Source organism: Rhagoletis zephyria, unplaced genomic scaffold, assembly GCF_001687245.7.
Source record: "Rhagoletis zephyria isolate East Lansing unplaced genomic scaffold, Rhagoletis_zephyria_1.1 Rzeph_scaffold_05734, whole genome shotgun sequence".
NCBI classification, from domain to species: Eukaryota; Metazoa; Arthropoda; class Insecta; order Diptera; family Tephritidae; genus Rhagoletis; species Rhagoletis zephyria.
Window position 1 is genome coordinate 1 of NW_016162817.1, and position 8,831 is coordinate 8,831.

Sequence of the window (8,831 nt, forward strand, 5' to 3'; positions counted from 1 at the left end):
CCAGAAAAAAACGTAAATGCATCTAGGAGAATTTCTGCACCAAAACGAAAAATTTGAAAAAAAAAAAATATCGCTTACGTTTTTTGGCGATAAGGGCTCGGATATGGAGTTTCGTGATGACAACAATGTTAAAAAACTAACTAAATTGACTCATAATTATACACCTTAAAAATACTTTGCGTTTTTGCTTATAAAAATATATCGTTGAAAGCCAGACAAATTTTAAAATAAACTTTTATTGGTAATTTACAAAAAGTAAATTTGTACAGTTCTGAGATCAACATCAATATATTCTTTTAGTGTCTATAATTTTGTAGGATGGATATTTGCAAAGCTCCGACTGTATTCTGCAAATTCAGTTTTTGTTGAAAAAACTTAAGTGTTTATTAAAATATGCATAACCATATTTAAAATAAATGAAAGTGCTTTTAATATTTCGACNCGTACTTACTCGAATATCTCCACTCCAGCGCCTCAGCGAATCTATTTTTTTCTAAAAGTTGCTCTTCCAACTTAGCCAGTCAGTATTTATGTTCTGGATATGAGCCGAAGCGCACCATAATACACCTTTTTTTAAATAACTGCATACCTTGAATCTAACGTCGACTAGCTGGTCAAACCCGATGTCTTCTCCCGCCAACTTTCATTGAGGGCAACTTATAGAATATTTATTTCATACTGAAGTTATTTTCAGATTGAGATTACTGCAGTAAGCGTGATGGTCGCTTCAAGTTGCAATAAATGCATTAAAGACGGCTATAGTAACTCGATATGCCTTCAACATATTCTTGCAATATATACTGTGTTCCGGGCATGTTGATATTTCTGAAAGTAAGGAAGCATACGATGCGTAAGGAAAACGTCCGAAACAGGAGTTGGGGGAACAAAGTTCAAATATACAAGTTGCCCCGAGTTTCCTGCATTCAAAAGTAAAGGAGAAAGATAGGACAACTATTAACTGTGAAAACTTTCACTTTGATCATCATTTTGAACGAGCAGGGAGCTTACTGAGGCTCTGTAAACCAAAAACGAACATTATACGGAACTAACGGTTATATAAGTGCAGGGGTTCGGATATCTGTAGAACCCGATATCTTGATTTAGAATATATCTCACACTTCAAAAGGATGCGCTTCAAATTTCTAGGGGACCTGAACAGTAAACTGCATTACTTTAGACACACTCGTAAATTTTAATGCAACCTTTAAATATAAAGTGACCTTTAAAGTTACAGGTTACTTGAGAAAACGGCCCTAAAGCTGGTAAATCAAAAATCGTGTAAGAAATTGAAATATTGCGCGCTTGAACTTCACGAAAGTACTTAAGCATAACTTTATAGAGAAAAATAAAAGATTTACCGCCCTATTTTAACAATGGCATAAAATTCAGCAATCACTATAGTGATTTCTATTGCGCCTCTATTTTTCTTCCACAGGGCTCGCGACCGTATTTTCCTCATCTCCTCAAGCACAATTCGCTGCCAAATGCTGAGCAACTGCGCAAGGATTACTCAGCGCTCGTTTGTACATTTTGCTATCATTCGATGTTGAATCAGTGGCGCAAGTAAGTTTTTAAATGCTATTTATTCCACTTCTTTTACAAATCTTTTTACATATCGTCGTTTCAAGTACAAAAACACATATCAACAAAATGCAAAACCACGTATTAAGATAATGCAAAATCGCGTATGTGAGGTTGCATTAATTATTTTGTAGAGAGTAAAAATACTCATATTTCAAAATCGTTCCCTATTTTATAAAGGAATCGCATTTCTGACATTCGGGACGAATGGATAAGGCTTGAGTCAAGAGCTTCGGTGAGCAAATCCAATGTTTGTCAAAAAATGTCAGTTACGCGGTTTTGTACTTTACACGACGATATATACTTATACATAAGTACAATTTACTTAAGATAACGCTGCACTTTTACAATGTTTATCTTTGTTTGTTTGCTTTTCTTTTTTTTTTTTTTAACTCCCACTCTGGTAGGTATGAAGCTCAAACGCCTGCTATAGCGCCAACCGAACGCAAATATAATTGGCACGATTATATATGTCACCTGTGTAGCATAACGACTTACCGAAAACGTGTGCGCGCGCTACCAGTTAATGAGTTTCCATTTGTGAAAAATCGTAAAAATGGCGATGGTCTTTTGTTGGAAAATGGTGAATACGCTGTCGTTTGCTTGGACTGCTATGAAAGCCTACGGTAAATAATGAAATCTCTATTTTTTCTGCTTACTACATTTTTTAATTTCTGTGCTAAGCTCTTAAGTAAACAATTGTGCAAGTGTGAAAATATTTTATACACTGAATGCAATTATTTTATAATTTACTGCAAAAAAAATATATATATATGAAAGATAATGCAACACAAACTCACACACAAAGAGTACGAATTGAAAAAAAAACAAATAAAAAGCACATGTGTAACTAATTTTCCTCTGCTGTTTGCAATAGACAATAGTTACTATTTATCGCTCACAGTATGTATTTGCATATGAGATTATTTGGAGCTGTTAATTTATTCGCTTTCAACTTATTTTGTAATTATTTAGACGAACTATTTCAACATATTAGCATACATACAGCATCGGTCATATCTATAGCACGCCATTTCAAAGTGATATTGTGTGCCACATATGCTTATTTACTTATTTTTAAGAATTTTCAATTAAAATACAGTTCTTTCTCTAACAAACCCCATATAAACCCAAGTTTAACAATTTGTAGAAAACTTCAAAAAATGCCCACAAATTTTCACCTAAGTTTCAAACTTTTTTCTCGGAAGTGTTAGAATTTTTTTGAGTACACAGTTTTTTAGCCACTGCAATTTTAGTCTGATAATGTGCAAATTTCAAGTGGCTACGAATTACCGTTAATTTTTTAGAATTTTTTTTGTCGCATTGGCTTTCATATAATGGATAAACACAATTTATTTGTATATGGATGAAAACCGCAACACCTTTGGCGAAAAAAATTCTAAAAAATCAACGGTATCTTTTAGTCACTTGAAACTTGCACATTATCAGACTAAAATTGATTGGGCTATAAAACTGTGTATTCAGAAAAATTCAAACACTTCCGAGAAAAAAGTTTGAAATTTAGGTGAAAATTTGTTGCACTTTTTTGAAGTTTTCTACAAATTGTTAAACTTGGGTTTATATGGGGTTTGTTAGAGAAAGAACTGTATTTTAATTGATAATTCTGAAAAATAAATAAATAAACATAAGTTGCACACAATATAGCTTTGAAATGGCGTGCTATAGATATGACCGATACTGTATGTATAACTAAATTTATAAGTAATCTACTAGCTAACAGCTACCAATTTCTGTGCATGAGTTAAAATAGAGCAACACCAAGCACTTTTGTAATTTTTTTCTTCTTGCTCATATGCACACCACATGCACACAAAATACATATGTATGTAACAGTACCGCCACCCTGCACCCATACATAAAGCAAAAGCAACAACATTGCATGTACACAAATGTCAATTTCAGACAACAAGCATCGCATCATGATCGTTTTGGTGTACCGATTTCTAGGCGTGCATATAACTGGGTACCACAACCACCACCACCCGAAGATAGCCCGGATGTTGCAGTTGCACGTTTGCCATGTGGAGAGCGTTCCGATCGATTTGTGAGTATAAGTTCTTTGTTATTATTTTGCGGTAGCAAACTTTTTTTTTAGAGAAAATGGTTTCGAATACAACACGTGGCAAAAACATACGAAAAACCTTATTAGTTTAAGTAGAAGATGTTGATCACTTATTTCAAGCAAATGTTTATTAAAAATATGTAGTGCAAGGTGTTAATAATCATTTATTGTGGCAAGATTTTTGTTTAAAGCAACAAATCCTTAGAAACGAGTGCGACAGTTTTAGCTCCGAAAAGGAGCTCCGAAAAGGAGCTGTCTGCGTTCCCACGACAGTCGGGTCTACGTAACCGGAACGACCCAGATGTATATCTGGCCAAGGACTGTCACTCCAGCAACACTCCCCAAAATCTCTTTGGGGAATTTGTATGCTGTTACAACAACAACAACAGTTTTAGCTCCAAACATATATGTATGTATGTAATACTTTTATATTGCTAACACATTCAAAGTACATTTCCCAACGTCAGAGTGTCTATATCATAGATGGGCACACCAATACAGTCTCATTTTGTCATGGTATTCGTGAATCGCGCTGAGTAATAGTTGCCACTTTTCTATATTGTACAAAAATGCGTCATTTTTTGCGCGTGTTAGAAAACGCTCTTACAAATTTATATTTAATTTGTATTATGAACATGAAACGAAAATAATAAAATATAATAAAAAAATAATGAAGAAAAAATTTCAAATAATGAATTATGAAATTAATTTTTATAAGTACATATGTACGTGCATGAAAAGTTTTTTAATTTAATTTCATTAAACTAATGTTTTAAAAAATGATAGTTTATTCAACAACAAAATTCACGAATTTAAAATTTCTAAACTGTGTAAAAAACTCAGTATTCAATAAAGTATACTAAATATATTAAATTGCCGTATCGTACATACATATATACATAAAACCCATTACAAAAAACTTTAAATAGGTTTACACAGTTCGGCAGTTTGACTTTTTTACCATGACATATAATGTCGCCTTATATTAAAAGTACGATTCCAAGTAGTCGTATTACCACATAACAAGCATTGGGCGTTATTGGCTTTTCTTAAAACCAAAAACTGTAATTGGCACTCATACGCAGCCATTTTGGGCATTGTTACATATATAGGTGGCAACAACGCGCTNAAAGCAGACTGAATTGAAATTCGCTGCGTCGTTTCTGTATACGTATAAGCGCTGCGACGCAGACGCTACTCGCGAGTAGCGTTTTGCCCATCATTGGCCTATATATTGAAAAAAGGAAGAGAAATTCGATAAGAGAATGTCTAAAGATTACAGTTCGGATAATTATATCGGAGAAAGGCGAAAATAATTCAAAATTCGAAAGAAAATTTCGCTTACTTTATTTTCTCGGCTAGGATATACATGCTGCCTGTAGCTGATATGAGATCGTCAAATTTTTGTTTGTTTAATTTCCTGAACCGCCCCAGTTATGCTATGGCGCTTCATTCTATGTAGTAGTTTACAAATTTCCCTAAATCGAGTCTTTCATTCGTTATAAACATGATTTTGAGAGCAGTCAACCAGACTGACTCATTTTGGACTCTTTTGAGGTCATAAATTCCGAGTTGAAAAAAAGTAACAAAGTTCACTTAGAAGTAAAAGGTTATCCATTCTTCATAGTAAGCTTTCTGGGTCATGCGGTCTGTTTTGCCAGCTCATCGGCCAAGACAAAAAGAAGAGCAATTGGGGTTAGGAAGTGTATCTGCTCATCCTTTGTTCATATTGCGCTAAAAGTTATCTCTCTTATCTTCTTGAAACGGTGCAATGGAATCTCTTTGGCTGACTCGCAAAAGCGACAGGCATCTTATGACTATTTAGATCCATTAGTTATGCAGATTGTATTTGTATGTGCAGATTGTATGTGGGTTGTACCCCTCCTCAATACGCTTTTTGTCTGACGAAGGCATGCGGGGTTTGACCTGTTATATCTTTTCTGCGCTCTTCCCTCATCGTGTTGTGGCCTACTACTGCGAAGGCCATGTGAAAGTTAAGACCGCTGCCACTCTGGCTAAACTTTTCGCTACCTCAGACGCCTCAGTTCCCTTGTGACCTATTGCCTAAACCCGTCAGAAACCATGGTGCTCAGCAAGACGTTCACTTTCCCTTAATACACCCTAAGATAATAGAGAATTCAAACTCAACAGATAAGCTTGTATTTAAGCCTGACTGTCGCTAAAGGGTAAAATTACCGTATTTTCTAAGTAAGTTAGTCTCGGCATAGCGTACATACATATCTGCTTGAAAAATACTGGCTACATCGAAAATTATCAAAATTTTTTTTTATATGAAAAAAAAATCCGCAACACCCTCCACAAAAATAATTCTAAAAAATCAACGGTAATTTTTACTGACTTGAAACTTGCAATTTATATTTATATTGCTACAAAACTGCAAAAATAAAAATATGTATTAGGATGGCCCTTAAAATATCAACATCCGAATTTCGTATGAAGCACACCATCCACGAATATTTTAAAATTAGTACAAATTTCAGGCGTCAAAAATTGATTTTTTTATCGCAACATTCCACAAAATTTTGATTTGAAATCTGATACATTTGATTGACTTATTTTTGAAACTTGATCTGACCAAATGTTGTCGGTTTTTTGCGATTTAAAAAAAAATGCATGTTTTCCAAACCTTGATTGCGGCCCTTACCTTTTTAATTTTGAAATTTTCGTAATTATGTCTTTACTTGGTGCTTGAAGCAAACTAAAGGGGTGCCCCACGATTTTGATATTTTTAAGGAATACCCTAATATGAACCTACATATATATGTACATACACACTTTCTATATTTTTTAATTTTTCTTGATAATAATTGTTCTGTTTTTCTTTCCTCACCAACTGACAGCCCATAAACACCACCCTTCGTTCCATATCGGCAAAGAAGATTGCATCGCCGAAGCAGTGTGAAAAATCAAAAGAGGGTAAGTCAAAAATAACAAAATAAATAAATATTAGTTTAGTAATACTCACCTACTCAACGACTGGCGTGCTTTGTTGAACTCGGCCAAAATCACCTAGGCGGCTACAGCGCCGAATAAGAAGAAGCACAATACTCACCTACAAGTATACGTATGTATATAACTACTTATTTAAAATAATGCTGACTGCTGAAATTCGATACACGAAAAGGTCATTTGCGTACGCTTAAGTAAATCAAAAGTTCAAACATTTTCCACAAGCGTACAATTTGCTTGATTTAACATTTGTTCATATGAGCTGGGAGGAAGCCATTGTAAATCAACTACCCTAAAGTTGTTGCTAATTTGACAAATAATATTTTTGCTTTCAGATTTGGTTTTCTAACATATTTCCATGTATTTTTTTTACCGCTTCGGTTGTAGCAATTCAATTGGGTGGAAGTGTTTATGTTAAAACACTTAATACGCACGAACTTTGTTGGTGTTTTTCTTTTCTACATTTAGTTACCTATTATAAATACTAAGTAGGCAGTATGTAGTACAACTTAGCTTTTGCAGTTTGCTTTACAAAAGTATCGTATTATAAATAACAAGAGTACAAAAAATATCGCGGCGCGCCGTGTTGGTTAAGAGTTACCAAGGGACCCATAGTATCTTTATATCTAAATGGCTTAGAGTTACGTACTTCCAACCAGTAGGACCCAGGTTCGATTCCTGGTCCAACCACCATAAAACCAGTTTTTTTTTCTGATAGCGGTCGCCCCTCGGCAAGCCATGGCAAACCTTCGCGTGTATTTCTGCAAAGGAAAAGTTTCTCATAAAACATTTTTATTTACAGTATGTTAAAGTTTAAACTTTTAGTCACAAAAAAATTATCTTACATGAAATTTTATGTACAAATTGGGCTCAAAATGTATTATTTTCTTCAGAGAACCCCTTAATTCCTACCATAATGGTTATCCATTTAAGTTCTTTAACCCTCCGATAGTCACGTGGTATATTGTTACACCAACAGCCACCGGGTCTACGGCCATAGACCATTTTTGTTTTGAAATAGCACAAATAATTATTAGAATTTTAATCATAATATGGCGTCAACATTTTTTTGAAACTTTTCTTAATCGCACGGGTTAGATTTTAAGACAAAATATTTGTAAATTTGAAAAAGGACCAAAAGAAACAAACTGCATCTATTTTTTAGTGTTTTTGAGAACAGGCACACAGTTTGTTGAATAAATATATCGCGCCCTAACCGCCAAAATAACGTAAGCGACATTTTTTTCAAAATTTTCTTTTTGATGCAGAAATATTCCTAGAGCATCTAGATGCATTTCTGCATCAAAAATAAAATTTCTAAAAAAATGTCGCTTACGTTATTTTGGCGGTTAGGGCTCGATATGTACATATTTATTTATAGAAAAAAAGAATAAATAATTTTTTATCGTAACAAAACAAGACATTAACACTTTTATTCATAAAAAATAAAGTGGCTTTAAAAAAGGTTTATAAGTTGAAAAACGTATGAAAACGTCAGTTTATAAAGCTCATTAAACCTACTCTATTTTTTATGAATCAGTCCATTAACCTATAAAAAAATAATACCAAAATTTCATGCAAAAATAAATTAATTAGTCATTGAAATTACGAAAACTTTATACACTTAAAGAAAATGTACGGGTATTCTTCATACGCGTTTTGCTAGCAAATCTCCCACAACTCATACAGCAACTTCGGGAATATTTATTCTTACTTCCATGACAGATATGTCAAGTCCGACATAATTCGCACGGACAAAACAACAGTCTCTACTGTACCAAGTCGGCTAGTAGCAGTATTCACTCACGTCCGGGTAGTTAAGGTATTAAAAAGGAAGTCGACAGTCGGGGCGGAGTGATTTCGTAGAGCCGCTTCAAGACTTGCTGAAAATTATTGGCAACAATCCCATTGCTGCTTGAAGATGTGAAGTATGTGGTTAAAACAGTCGAAAAGCATTCTCTTTGAAAACTGTGACTGAACTAAGAAGATGGCTGCCTCGAAAAACCCTGAATCTAGTGCCTCTAACCGAGAATCGAAAGTATGTTCGCTGCCGGGCTTACAATGAGTGTTTTCTAGTCCTACTCGTTGTCGTACGTTGGCCAAATTAAACTGGCTTTCTGCGGCAACGAGAACTCAGCCAGCTTATACAAGCACGACATCTCTGCTCTTTGAGAACTGTGGACCGGCGCTGACTTAG